Source organism: Astyanax mexicanus, chromosome 2 (assembly GCF_023375975.1).
Source record: "Astyanax mexicanus isolate ESR-SI-001 chromosome 2, AstMex3_surface, whole genome shotgun sequence".
In the NCBI taxonomy this organism is placed as follows: domain Eukaryota; kingdom Metazoa; phylum Chordata; class Actinopteri; order Characiformes; family Acestrorhamphidae; genus Astyanax; species Astyanax mexicanus.
The window spans coordinates 77,017,199-77,033,032 of NC_064409.1; the positions used below are offsets into that span (position 1 = coordinate 77,017,199).

The following is a 15,834-nucleotide window of genomic DNA, read 5'->3' on the forward strand; positions in this document are numbered from 1 at the left end:
GTGTTTCTTGGTATTGACATATAACATGTTATAAACACAGCTATTAATGCATTATAATCACAGTTCATGATGCATAATAAACATGGCTATGATTAATTATACATTTTTATAAATATGTATAGCCATGTTTATAATGCCTTATGAATGCATTATAATGTGATATGAGTATGTTTATAGAGTGTTATAGAGATGACATTTATAGAAAGTGTTACCAAATATTTTAGTATATTGGTTTAACTTGATTTATTTGCTATGTAGATTTTATATTAAAATATTATAATTATTATTTTTTTTTCTGTTCATTACAGACAGAACACAAATCAGCACTCTAACATTTATTTTTTCCATCACTGGAGATAATTCAGGTCTAAAGGGTTAAGAAACAAAGATTAATATTTAAAAATGATAAATAATAACTATAAATATGACAGTATATACTATATTTGTTCTGTATTTTCCCTCTTTTTTACAGCACAGTTTACCTGCTCACAGTGATGTTTTTTCAGCGTTTCTCTTTCTCTGAATGGCAGAAGGAGATATTGCTCTGATTGTAGATAAATGACCTCTGTCAGACGGACGGGTGAAGAAACATCTCAGGGCGGCTCTGGAACATTTGCATATAAATAGCCTACATATGTGCGGCGCCATAAAACACACAGAGCCGGCGCATGTTAAACTCTCCCCCCTCTACAGCCTCTCATACATCATCATGAGCCGCTTAATGAACGCGGGATTTATATTTACGGATGGGTGTGATGTATTGATGGTGTGTATAGATATATAGGTGTACAGTGGCTGTAGTTTATAATGTACAGCATCTTCAAAAAAAAATGTTTACCTGTAGCTTAGGTAAAGGTGTACTGATACCTTTACACTGTAAACAAAAAAGAAATATATATATACTGTATATATATATATATATATATTTTTTTTGGGAAACCAAAAAACTTCTGGAAGCTTGTAGGCTAATTGTTTTGCCTATTGGGTAGCCTGGCAGGACTGGCTCTATAACCCGCTAAAGGCATGCTAATGGTGCTAGCCTGATGCTCCAAGCCTGGTCCCCGGGGTCACTAATGGTGTTAGCCCAATGCTCCAAGCCTGCTCACCAGGGATGCTAATGACGCTAGCCTGATGCTCCAAGCGCGGTCGCTGGGCATGCTAATGGTGCTAGCTTGATGCTCTAATGGTGTTAGCTCAACGCTCCAAGCCTGCTCACCAGGATGCTAATGGCGCTAGCCTGATGCTCCAAGCCCAGTCGCCAGGTTCACTAATGGTGTTAGCCCAACGCTCCAAGCCTGCTCACCAGGATGCTAATGGCGCTAGCCTGATGCTCCAAGCCCAGTCGCCAGGCATGCTAATGGTGCTAGCCTGATGCTCCATGCCCAGTCGCCAGGCATGCTAATGGTGCTAGCCTGATGCTCCAAGCCCAGTCGCCAGGCATGCTAATGGTGCTAGCCTGATGCTCCAAGCCTGGTCCCCGGGGTCACTAATGGTGTTAGCCCAATGCTCCAAGCCTGCTCACCAGGGATGCTAATGGTGCTAGCCTGATGCTCTAAGTCTGGTTGATGAGGTCACAAACGCAACTAGCTCAATGCTCCAAGTCCAGTCTCAAGGGTCACTAATGCCCTAGCCTGATGCTCCAAGCCCGGTGGCTGACACCACTAATGGTGCTAGCCTGATACTCCAAGCCCGGTCACCTGCATCACTAATGGTGCTGCTAGCATAGTGGGTATGCTAATGATGCTAGCCCAACACTCCAAGCCCAGTAGCTTTAATCACTAATAGTGCTAGCCCAACACTAGCCTTACGCTCCAAACCAGGTTACTGGGATTGCTAACACTGCTAGCCTCATGCTCCAAGCCCAGTCACCGGGGTCACTAACAGTGCTTGCCCAAATGTCTTGTGTGTTTCTATTTTGGCGGTGGAAAATACAAGTGCGCCACTGACTGATTAAAACCCTGACAGCAGTCAACAGTGCACCCTCATCTCGCATACATCCTCGCTCATTCAACACACACGGACGCGCTGCAGAGCACAAACCCTTGAATGAGAAGGTGTGTTCAAACTTTTGACTAGCACTGTACATCAAGAAACAAATTAAATCCACAGTAAATACACTGATTTTATGGCACATTTAATAGAGTAGTTTTGAGTCCTGAGGAAAGCCCCATAACAGCCTCAAGAGAAACCTGCCTGGAGTCCTGCAGAACGTCCTGAACACTCCACTGATCACAGTATGAAGACGAGGAACATCACCATACCTCACCAATCTTTAAACAAGCGTTCACAATCTGCTGCAGCTGTGCTTTATCTTAATATTCACCCACAGGACTCGTGACCCTGCTCCAGTGTAGAGAATACCCTGCAGGGTGTCCTGAAGCTCCAGTGTTGGCTGGCTGCCTACTCGCTCACTCGTCCAATCAGTGCAGACCTCAGCAGAATATGCTTAGATAGCTTCATGCAGTTTACGGCCAAAGGTTTCAGATACCTGTTCCAACCTCCATAATTTACTTTAAACCCCCCCCATTATATTTTATGGAGATGAGGATTTCATTTTCCAGCACGATTTGGCACACTGCCCATACTTCCAAAAGACTCTGATTTTTGGGTTTTTCATTGGCTGTAAGCCATAATCATCAATAATAAAAGAATAAAGGCTTTGGAAAATAATTAAGAGATCACTTCAGTTTCTGAATCAGTTTATCTGATTTTGCTATTTATAGGTTTATGTTTGAGTAAAATAAACATTGTTGCTTTATTCTATAAACCACGTATAACATTTCTCCCAAATTCGAAAAATATATATATATATATATTGTCATTTAGAGCATTTATTCTTATTTGCAGGAAATGAGAAATGGCTAAAATAATAAAAAAGACGCAGAGCTTTCAGACCTCAAAAAATGCAAAGAAAACAAGTTCATATTTATACAGAGTTTTAAGAGTTCAGAAATCAATATTTGATGGTATAACCCTGGTTTTTAATCACAGTTTTCATGCATCTTGGCATTATGTTCTCCTCCACCAGTCTTACACACTGCTTTTGGATAACTTCATGCCTGCACTCCTGGTGCAAAAATTTAGACTATATATTTTTTTATAGGTTTTCAATTTGGGAAAATCAAGGAAACTCATCATTTTTAAGAGCTCTCTTATTTTTTTTTACAGAGCTGTATTTCATATTTTCAACTGAAATACTAAAATAAAGTCACTTTTTAATGATATTCTGTTTTTTTTTATTTAGATGCACTAGTATGGTTTGATGATGAATTCATCATAAAAAAAAACTAGTATATGAACTTTAAAGTCTTTAGCTGTCAGTGGTTTAAATGTTGTAAGTGGCTGATTGGTGCATGTTTTAGCTATTAGATAAATGAGATGAAAACATCCATTGAAACCGAGAGACCGTTCCGATCCGCGATGTGAGAGCTAGAAAAGCAAGTATGAATTTGTATCCATAGCAACAATACGTCAACAAGGGTCCTTGGAGGAAAACAGAGCACTTGTGTGATGCGTGAACTTGCATATGCGTCTGTTGAGAGGAAAGAAAAATACATTCGCTAATCATCACTAACCAAACATTAGAGAGTTTTAGGAGAAGAAAAAGGTGAATCCCAAATCCCTTACCAGAAAATACTTTAAATTAATGAATAGTAAAGTGATTCAGACTATGAAGAAATACATAAGGAATCATGTAGTAACTTAAAAGTCTCAAACAAACCAGAATACTTTGTTATCCCATATAATACACCTAGCACCTCTACCTGAATGTTCCTATACACAAACACACACACACACACACACACATATATATTTTTCTTTCTCTATACCTGTAACATGGAAGAGGAGGCAGGATGCAAAAGCAAGTCGGTTTCATTTTCCATTGTTGCAAAATAAACAAAGAACAAAACACTAGGGACTAACTATAAAGAAAAAGGTTACTGAAACAAACACTATAAAACAAAGACTTAAACAAACAAGCAAAATAAGTAAATAAGGAAAAAACCAAAGAAGAATATAGTGATGTCAAACTCGAAACGCGGAATCGAACTGAATCGATTCATTTGAATCACGGTGTTCCGAAACACTGTTTCGAAGTCCGTATCAAAAGGGGAAAGCCACGTGACTGTTCCTAAAACGGGGTTCTTTACGTCACGCAGTTTCAAAACGTTTCTAATCTTTTCACGCGTTTTAGTCCTCGCTTAAGTTCAAGCAGCTGGTCTGAGATCAGAATGCTTGGTCTCATATCTGCCCAGAGGAAAAGAAGACCCTTTGGATTACTGGCTCAGACACTCTGCCGTCTTTCCTCACTTGTTTCAATTATAAAAAAAATATCTCTCAATTCCAGCAACCCAGCCGTCCAAGCACTGTGGAACAGATCCTGTTTATTAATAAAAACAACTGATTAATTGTAATGCTTAATAAATAAAGTATTACACAAGCATTTCCCTACCGTGCAATGTAAAATGAATAATTTCAGCTATAGAAATCCACTGACTAACAGTGTATCATAATGAAAAATACATCTTAATGACATCATTAAAACAACCCTGTTCTCTGCAAAATGATATTTAGGGACAAAACATGCTATGGGGGAATATTTCTTTAATTTTTCATAAAAAACACATCACTTCTGTTTCTGTTAAGAAAAAGTTGTGGATTTAGCCCCTGGTTGCCCACTAGATGTCACTGTGGCGTGTGATGATTCGAACGTTTCACAAGATCGAATCATTTTCCGAATCAATTGGTTCATTTGATTCGATCTCCCAAAAGCCCCACTTTTGCCATCACTAGCAGAATACTGTAGACAAAAAAACACGGCAGCTCCAAGGCTCAACAAACACAGATAAACAAGATCCGGACAGAGTGACAGGACGAGGTCAAACAAAAAGCACGACAGAGAATAAAGGAGCACATGGGGTATTTATACACAGGCACACACAAGGGACACCTGTGAAATTAACAAGGGGGTGGGGTTACAAATGAGACAGGAGGGATTACAGATGACAGGGCAGGGCTAAGACGGAGACAGGACAGTAACGAAACAATAGCACATGGCTGGGAATGCATGACAGGAGCACAAGGGACCAAATAAGGAAAATTAGAAAAAAGTTGTGACAATACCTTTTCTCTCTTTTCTCTCCACATACAAACAAAACATATTTATCTGTTGCTCTTTTTTGTAGCTGTTCTGCTCTCTTTGTTGTTGTTACTTAATATTTGTTCTTTTTTTCTGCTATATATATTTTTTTCGTTTGTTTGTTTGTTTGCTTTTTTTCTCGCTTCCTCTCCTCCTTTTATTTTTACTGTTGATATGCTTATATTACTATATCTCTAATATAGCTCTGTATTAACACTTTTAACACAGATTAAATGTCCTCTGAAAGGGTGGTGGCACACCCCCCCCCCCTCCCCCCCCAAAAAAAAATAAATTAGACAGGATTTATTTTGTCTAGATGTCTAGAGGTTAAAAGGGCTAGTGTTTACTAGTTTAGTCTAGTAGTTACTGTGTAAATGGCCAGATTTTACCCATTTTCTTTCCTTTTATATGTTTTTATATATATATATATATATATATATATTTTTTTTTTTCTATCTTATTTCTGTAATTGAAAAAAAAAACACTTTGCTAAAAAATACTCTCTTATCTGAGGTTAAGCTGTTAACTTGTGTTTTTTGAGGACGATAACTCTGGTGAACTTATCCTGTACAACAGAGGAAACTCTCGCTCTTCCTTTCCTGGGGTGGTCCTGATGAGTGCCAGTTTCATCATCATAACAGTTTTGATGGTCTTTTGAGAATACTTTTAAAGTTCTTGAAATTCTTCTTTCTGAATTGATTGATCTTCATTTTTATATTACATTTTTGGTGACACTTTCTATGAATGTCATATTTATTAGACGCTATAACCACATTCATAACATATTATAATGCATTCATAAGGCATTATAAACGTGGCTGTAAATGTTTATGAAAATGCATAACCCATTATAGCCATGTTTGTTAAGCATTATGACCTGGGATCATAATACATTATAAGCTGTGCTTATAATATATATGTTAAAATAGTATATCTCTATCATTAATAATCTAGTCCCACAATGAAAGTCTGGCACTTTACTTAGAGTGCACAAAGACCTGTTATAATACATTATAATTGACTATAATTAATATTATATACAAGACAAGAGCAATTTATTAGTGGTTCAAAATATATTTATAGGGTTATTGAGGGTGTGTTTATAAGTTGGAAGATGTTTTAGTCATGATACAGTCTGCATGATAAAGGACTGAGTTTCTCGTTATTTGATGTATAACATGTTATAAACAGAGCTATTAATGCATTATAATCACAGTTCATGATGCATAATAAACATGGCTATAATGAATTATACATTTTTATAAATATGTAGCCATGTTTATAATGCCTTATGAATGCATTATAATGTGTTATGAGTACGTTTATAGAGTCTTATAGAGATGACATTCCAAGAAAGTGTTACCACTTTTTTTTTCTTTACTTAGTTGAGTAGTTGTTTCTTCTCATAACCTGGATTAGAACATTACTCAAATATTCACTATACACTGTATACCTGTAACTCTACCTCTTCACTACTTTACTTTAACTGATGCTCTCAAACACTTTATTAAGAGAAAAGAAATTCAAGTAATTAACTCTTGATGAGTTCAGCACAGCTGTTAACTGAAAGCCTGAATTCCAGGTGATTCTACCTTATAAAACTGACTGAGAAAATCCAGCAGGGATGTTCAAAACTGTCTCTATCTAAGCAAGAGGTGCTGCTTTGAAGACTCTAAAATATTAATCATATTCTGGTATAACACTTCATAGTTTGGGTGACATTTCATATGAATCTACAATTTAAAGTGTGTCTAATTGTTTGGCTGCTACTGTATATTATTATAAATCATCATTAATTATGTAATATTACAGGGTAAACTACCTGGAACTTTTTCAAAATGCCTCTAAACATATAATGTTTGTTTAGGGTAGGGATCAGTCCTGCACAGCAGGTTAGTGTTGTAGTAATGGGCGTGTGAGGTTTGTGGTTATGGTTGTTCTGTAGAATCTGCTGTGGTTTTTGTTGTTATAGTGTTAGAGTGGGTGTGATTAGCAGAGTGTGTGCAGTGCTAATAAATCAATCAATCATCCGTCAAACTTTATTTAAACTCTAAACATATTGAGTGTGGCCCACATTTACAGTGTAACTGAGCCAATACATAGGTAAGGGACTGTCAAAAAAAAAATAAAAAATACCCAGCATTTTAACCCTACTGTTATGTTCTGGGTCAAATTGATCCGTTTTAAAGTTTGAAGATGTAGGAAAAAATAGTTAAAAGTGTTTTTCAGTATAAAACTTTTATCTGCTTGTCTTTATTAGGAACGCCATTGCAATAAATATTAAAAGAATAATTAGTAATGTTACATAATAAATTAGTAATTAAATATTCACACTGCTTGTTAGGATTTTTTTGTTTCTGTTTCAGACATCTTTTGGATAATTAAACATGCACTAGATCAAACTGACCTGGGAACACGTTGCTTTTCTTGACAAATGAACATAACATGAGGGTTGGATATATAAGATTTTTAAAAATAAGATATAAAACAAATAAGATAAAGACAATATTTGGTAACACTTTCTATGAATGTCATCTCTATAAGACTCTATAAACATATTCATAAAACATTATAATGCATTCATAAGGCATTATAAACATGGCTATACATATTTATAAAATTCTATAATTCATCAAAGCCATGTTTATTATGCATCATGAACTGTGATTATAATATATTTATAGCGGTGTTATAACATGTTATACGTCAATACCAAGAAACTCAGTCCCAGCTTGTAGACTTTATCATGACTAAAAAAGCTTCCAACTTATAAACACACCCTCAGTAATCCTATAAATATATTTTTTAACCACTCATAAATTATACTTGTCTTGAATATAATATTAGTTATAGTCAATTATAATGTATTATAACAGGTCTTTGTGCGCTCTAAGTGAAGTGACATACTTTTTATTGCAGGACTAGATTATTAACGATAGATAAATACTATATACTATTTTAACATGTAAATCATAAACACAGCTTATAATGTATTATAATCACAAGTCATAATGCTTAATAAACATGGCTTTAGTGGGTTATGCATTTTTATAAATATTTATAGCCATGTTTATAATGCCTTATGAATGCATTATAATATATTATGAATGTAGTTATAAAGTCTAATAAAGATGATATTCATAGAAAGTGTTACCCAATATTTTAGTAAGAATTTTAAAAAAATTGTACGTAAGAAAAACCAAAGGTACTAAAAATAAGAATGCAACTACAGATGAATTGTCATGCTGGCCAAACAAACACACAACAGACACACACAAATAACAAACGCACAAGTTATTAAATAAAAATAAAGGGGTTAGACTTACGGAGCTGGCCAGAGATAGGCCGGGTCAGAATCAAAATGGCAGCAATCCATAACAACATACCAGAATGTAAGCAGGCAAATTGGGATCATACAAGGGATAACCAAAAAAAATAAGGGCAAGGCAAAAGAGTAGTCAAAAAATACAGAAATAGGTCAGAAACAAAAGAACAATAACCAATTGAAACTTGAGGTAGAAGAGCTAAGAACTAGACTGAATACTGGGCAACGAGAAACAGAAACAGGGGGGGTATTTATACAGGTGAGAGCAGGTGAGAGGAATCTAGAAACCTGGTGAGTCAGAACACCGAATGTTGTTATAGCTGCATATGGAGTCTTTGTTGTGTGTACTAGAGTCCATGGTAGGCAGGCGGACAATGTCAGGACTGACATGAATAAAAAACTAAGCACATAAAGAAGTAAAAAAAAAAGAAAAGCTCTGGAGACCACTTCATTGAATCAGTTTCTCTGATTTTGATATTTATAGGTTTATGTTTGAGTAAAATGAACATTATTGTTTCATTCTATAAAATACAGACAACATTTCTCCCAAATTCCAAATAAAAACATTGTAATTTAGAGCATTTATTTGCAGAATAAAATGAGAAATAGCTGAAATAACAAAAAAGATGCAGAGCTTTCAGACCTCAAACAATAAATAATGCAAAGAAAACAAGTTCATATTCATCATTTTTAAGTGATCTCTTTTACTGTATACATATATATATATATATATATATATATATATATATATATATATATATATATATATATATATATAATATGCAATAACTAAAAACAATAAAAGAAACTAAAATCAACTATATCATTGGCAGTGCTGATGTTAGAGTGTTCCTGCTCTCAGTGGGAGAACATCGCCACCATTAACACTGCTTCATTAGCAACACACACCCACTGCGCTCACACTGCGCTGTGTATCAGTGTGTGTGTGTGTGTGTGTGTGTAAAATCAGCTGTGTGAGGTATAATCTGTATGACAGCCCGTTCTGGAGCTCAGTTCTATCTCTTATTGCATGTCTATTGGACGAGACTGCGGGGCATTTCATCACAACAATGCCGTTACAGAAAGCATGAATCCCTAAGATTATCAAAGCTGCTTTTACATGACTACACACACACACACACACACACACACCTGCCTTCACGCCGGCTCTCCCTGACATTCTCTTTAATCTGATTTTCACTCCAAGCCTTGGAATTCTCTTTCACTCTCTAATCTCTCTTAAAGCGTAAGACCACTCTGGTGGTCTCGGCTGGATTCCTGATGAGATGGGTTCACTGAATCCGGCACACGATGGGTTGTGTCTTTAAAAGCTCCTGCTGAATAATTTGATTAGACGTTATGTGGGTGTTTAACTGTAGAGTTTTTGTAGATACTGACCTTCTCTTTCTCCTTCAATGAAAGGAATTAGGTGAGCTCTGACTTTGGCGTGTTCGTATCTTAACAGCGCGGCGCTTTTGTGCGTCTCAGCAGAGACAGATACTGACCTGCATGTTCACCAGCAGCTCATTTAAAGGAGAACTCCAGTGTAAAATGGGCTTTTGTTGTAGTAAAACATGATAAAAAGTTCTTATCTTTGATGAAAAACCTCCGTTCTGCCACAGCATTCAGAGATCCAGACATTTTAACAGTTTGTCCAAACACCCGGAAGACACGGGGCATAATTTACCCCAATAAATCGCTTTTTCCACAGTTATCCAGCTCAAAGTAGCTCCACACTTCAGCTCCAGGCACCTTGTAGTCTTCGCATAGCGTAGCAGCCGGCGCCAGGAGTAACGGTGGCGCTCGGAGCTAAAGCTAGCATTTTGGGATGTAAACAGAGGTTTTTAATAAGCTTCTTGTGCACTTTTAAAAATGTGCACTTTTAAATGTCAGGGATCTCCGGATTCTAGCAAGAAGGTGCGGAGCTACTTTGAGCTGGATAACAGTGGAAAATTACGTTGACTGTTGTCAGGGTTTTAATCAGTCAGTGGAGCTCCTGTATTTTCCACCGCCAAGATAAAAACACTTCAGAAAATTACCTGAACACACCTCACTTCCAGACCACCACACCAAACCATCAGTGTAGATTTATTCCTAAACTCTGATGATATTTTAACAGCACGGGCACAAGGCGTGAAAATGAAAAGAGACTGTTGATGGGGTTTAATATAGCAATGATCATCATGACGCTCAAATCTAGCTTTTATTTCAACATTAAACAGGATAAAGAATAAAATATCATTACTGTTCCCTTAAATGAGCTGCTGGTGTATCTTCACAGTGTGAATGAGCAGCTCAGTATCTGTCTCTGCTGAGACGCACAAAAGCGCTCACCTGACTCTTAAAGGGAATGACAAGTTACTGATTGGTTTATTGTACAATACGCCCAAAATGAACCACAACCATGATTAATTAAGAGAATTAGTACATGCCTTTTGCATGCTTTTAGCTGCACAAGGCGTATTTTTTGTGCCCTCACAAAACCAAAGACACACCGCAATTAACTGGGGCATTATAGATGTACGCTTGCTTGGTGAAACAGCACCAGATGTGATGGGTGGGCGTGGTAAGTCCTTTAAACTCTAGATTATTTTAGCATGAATGAAATATTTTGTTGGAAAACCATCACAAAAAGAAAAATCTGTTTTGTAAAATGAAGTGTAATGGGATGGAGTGCTACAGACTAGTAGCTCTCCAGCCCAGAGGGTTGTTGAACCCAATTGCAGAACAGTTGATCTCAAAGCAGATAAACGCAAGAAGAAAGAAAGAAAGAAAGAAAGAAAGAAAGAAATAAACACACCGCTCCTCATGCGGGATCTAACACTGTTGTCAAGGTTGCGCACCAATACACTACTGCTGCCTCTGCTAGTGAATTGGGACACGCCCTCATAAGGAGATAGAGAGCCCAAGAACAGGTTCCGTTCTCTGTTTTTATCAATTCCTCTTCTTTCAGGTCTTATAACACAGTAATTATATCAGACAGACACATGCCCTGATCTCTTTTACTCCAGAAGACATACGGCTGCTCAAATATATAATCATTTAAAATGTAAAAGGAAGCAGAATTGTTATATTTTCCTGGAACTGATCATGTTTTGCTCAAAATTTTACCAATTTTTAATTGTATAGACTTTAAATATATTCACACCTAAGATATTTTTTTCAAAAATGGTTAGACTAGAGTGTTTATGAGATGAAAGCATAAGAATATTGAGGATAATAGTTCATTACATTTATTATGATTATTAATTATTACTTTGATAAAATACATGGAGAAACAGCATCAGGCGGATTTATTTCTCTTGATAATCAATAATCACACCTCTAGGATAAAACCTGACACTCAGAGCAGCCTATGCCTTTCAGTATTTTAATCAGGACACACAAAGAAAACAAATATATAGAAAAATATAAACGTTTTAGTCTAAATAAATGAATAAAAATGTTTAGTGCAAAATAACTAAAATAAGTAAAAATGTGCAAGTAAAATAAAAACTATATAAAGTAGTGCGCACACCATACCTAGCTTTAGTTTGAGTAAAGCAGGTAGTTTCACACTTTTTCTGTGGACACTTTTGAGTCTTTATTTACTGATATTATTTGGTTTGAAACATCATATAAATATGTTTGAAGCACTAAAGGTAAATAATATTGGTTGAGGAAGGAGATCTTCTCACTTTTTTAGGTGTTTTTCTCAATGGGTTTCTTGTAGATTTAGCTTTACTGCACTGGGATGTGATCACTATTGTTAGAAAGAGTAAGTTCTTCACTTTCTAACCATATATGGATTATGTTTATGTTTGAAGGGATTCCTGAGTAACTAAACTGTGAACACAAGGTGAGATTTTTGATGTTAAATCCGTCCGTCGGTTTCTAAGGGTTAAAACCGCACACACAGTTACACCAACTGAAAAAAAAAACACAATAAAAACACAAAATCCATAGCAATCCCAATAACTGCTGAAATAAGACAGCTAGCGCAAACATGCAAACGCCAGCACTCGCCAAAAAATAACTAGCTATAAATAAGCTGCAGAGTAATGAGCTTTTTTTCATTAGTTTGGTTGGAGTGTAATCACTGCAGCTTTCATCAGTATTCCTCTGAAACAATGAGACAGAACGAGGGATGCAGGGTGAGAAAATAAGAAGGAGAGGAAGGTGCTGCTGTACGTTTGCCAGGGTGGTAATTGGATATTTTAATGAGACGTAATATTTCTGTGTGTGTGTGTGTGTGTGTGTGTGTGTGTGTGTGTGTGGGTGTATGATAAAGCCGAACTCATAATTAATCTTTGTAGCTTCATTAACCCAACTGACAACAGTGTGCCGTTATAAACCACCATCTATATTTCTCTCAATCTCTCTCTCTCTCTCTCTCTCTCTCTCTCTCTCTCTCTCTCTCTCTCTCTCTATTCCTCTATCTCTTTTATTTATCTGTATTGGCAGGAAAACACACATATAGTATAATTACCCACCAATTCTGGAAGTTCTGGAAGGATAAACCTGTCAGAGATTATTAATCTCCCATTAACTCAATTAATCGAATTTGATAAAATCGAATTATTATATCAATCATGTTATTTTTGGTCATGCAGGTCATATTTTGATCCGTTTAGACTAAACAGCACAGCAAGCTTCACAGTATTTTTGCACTGTTGATGGGTGGTAGCTAAAGTGTTGCTAAGTGGCTAATGAGGTGTTGCTATGGTGTAGGAATATGGTTGTAAATTAGCAACTGCCTAATAACACCTTAGCAACTCTACACCAAACATATTAACCACCTGCCAACATTGTTTCTATGTTATAGCGTTAGGGCACAATGTTGGCAGGTGGTTAATATGTTTGGTGTAGAGTTGCTAAGGTGTTATTAGGCAGTTGCTAATATGTTGCTAGGTGGCTGCTAAGGTGTTTCTATGGTACAGCGATTGGGTTCTATGGTGCTGGTAAGTGGTTGATAAAGTGTTGGTATGGAGTTAGTTGGTTGCTAAGTTGTTATTAGGTGGCTGCTAAGGTATTATTATGCAGTTGCTATGGTATATAGTATAGCTGTTACTATGATGTTGGTAAGTGATTGATGAAGTGTTGTTAGGTGGTTGATAATGTGTTACTATGTGGCTGCTAAGGTGTTTCTTTGGTATAGCTGCTAGGTACTGTGCTGTTGGTAGGTGATTGATGAAGTGTTGTTAGGTAGTTGCTGAGGTGTTGCTAGGTGGCTGTTAGGGTGTTTCTATCGTATAGCGGTTGGGTGCTATTATGTTGCTAGGTGCTTGCCAGAGTGTTGCTAGGAAGTTTTTAAGGTGTGTTGCTATGATACAGGTAGTAGTATGTGCATAGACCAGAAAATGTTACCTCAGAGGACAGGTGAGGTATTATCATGTCAGTGTGGCTTTGAGTGAGCCAGCGTTTTCATGGTAACGTATGGTGAATTATGGGAGTTGGACTGAGGTTTGATGAATGGTGCAGATGGACTGGACGTTACATTTTTGAAGTTTAAGTGCAGGTGTTTAAAATTCCTCCATCAACAGTGTGACGTGTGTATCGGGAATACACCACGGAAGGCTAATAGAACAATATTCTGTGATTAACTGCAATAACGTTTTAACACTGACACGCCTAGGAATAATTCATGAAAACATAAAATGAAATAATAAATATTATGAATATCTGATGTCCGCTGTGAAATAAAAAAAAAGAATAAACACAACAAATCACAGAACACATGATTCTTAGCATCGATAGTTTAATATAGTTGTACAAGCCAAGCACTCAGATCACTTATTACTATTTATTGAAGACCTGAATGAGCTCTGAAAGGCCTGATTGTAGTGTTTCTATAAATATATATTTACAGAAAGGATTTAATAAAGACTATTGACTATTAACTGAAGTGTTTGCTAGCCATTAGCCCTTTAGTTCCCTTTTATTTTCTCCACTAAACAATAGAAGCTCTAGACGAAGTCTCAGCTGGTCGGCTTCATCTGAAGTAAGTGGGAAATTGAGTAAATTTGCTTATTTTCCTGCCAAACCATTTCCTTAAACACAGCGATCAGGACCGCACGCTAATCGAGTGCGACTGCATCAGTAAGAACAGGCTGTGCCGTGTTATCAGGCTGATATTATCAGCACTGTTATTAAGAATAAAAATGCTATCCCCAGCAGACAGCTCCCGCAGCCGTCAGCCCTGATGAGGATGTGACTGATGGCTCTTTCTGTCTCATTACCGGTGAACACTGAGGCCAACACAATTCAGCAAACTGCAGATTAATTCACGGTCGTAGATCGCCTGAGGTGTGATTTGGACTGTGGGGAAGAACCGCAGGCCTGTTTCTGGGGCTTCGTCTAAACTGCAGTGTTTAAAACACAGTGCTGACCCTCAGGATAGCTTTCTGACACTTGCCTGGATTTTAAAAAATCAATAAAAGAAAGATATTTATATTTCAACCCAGATAGCAAAACCAACTCCAGACATTTCAGGGCCGAATAGCACACTCTGAGCTCGAGTTGCGTCAGCCTGAATACTGTTTAACCCTTAAAACCCTACTGACGGATGACTTTACGTCCAAAATCGCACCTTGTGTTCAAAGTCAAAGTCAAAGTGGTGTCAGCTTAATTACTTTTTGGCCAAAATGCAAAGCACTATGTGTGTCGAAGAATTAACACACTCTGCACATCACTCTGAACACACCATCCCCACTGTGAAACATGGTGGTGGCAGCATCATGCTGTAGAGATGCTTTTCTTCAGCAGGGACAGATTTGGGAAGTTGGTCAGAGTTGATGGGAAGATGGATGGAGATGAACACAGGACAATCCTCAAAGAAAACCTATCGGAGTCTGTAAAAGACTTGAGACTGGGGGGGGAGACTTGAGACTGGGGGGGGGGGGGAGGTTCACCTTCCAGCAAGACGATGACCCTAAATATAAAGTCAGAGCTACAATGGAATGGTTTAAATCTAACATATTCAAAATTCAGACCTGAATCTAATCAAAAATCTGTGGAAAGAGCAGAGAAGAATGAGCAAAAATCTCAGTCACTAGATGTGCAAAGCTGGTGGAGACAAACCCTAAAGTAATTGCATCTGTAATTGCAGCTTCCTCTTTCAGCGTCCACAGTTAATCCTGTTGGATGTGGTTGGTTCTTCTTGGTGGTATGCTGACATTACCCTGGATACAGTGGCTCTTGATGCATCACAAAGACTTGCTGTCTTGGTCACAGATGCTCCAGCAAGACGTGCACCAACAATTTGTCCTCTTTTGAACTCTGGTATGTCGCCCATAATGTTGTGTGCATTGCAGTATTTAGAGCAGAACTGTGCTCTTACTCTGCTAATTGAACCTTCACACTCTGCTCTTACTGGTGCAATGTGCAATTA

General features: G+C 37.2%; 1 protein-coding gene across 2 annotated transcripts in view; it reads right to left on the reverse strand.

The window, feature by feature from the left end:
- st3gal1l3 (ST3 beta-galactoside alpha-2,3-sialyltransferase 1, like 3) overlaps nt 1–15,834 on the reverse strand; it is a 385,371-nt gene that overhangs the window by 255,991 nt on the left and 113,546 nt on the right. Inside the window, exon 1 of one of the 2 annotated variants that reach the window (XM_049475269.1) lies at nt 10,505–10,529. The exons of the other annotated variant lie outside the window; for it this stretch is intronic. The gene's annotated coding sequence lies outside the window, so the exon portion shown is untranslated. Of the gene's footprint in view, nt 1–10,504; nt 10,530–15,834 lie in introns of those variants that run through there. 2 annotated transcript variants of the gene reach the window in all.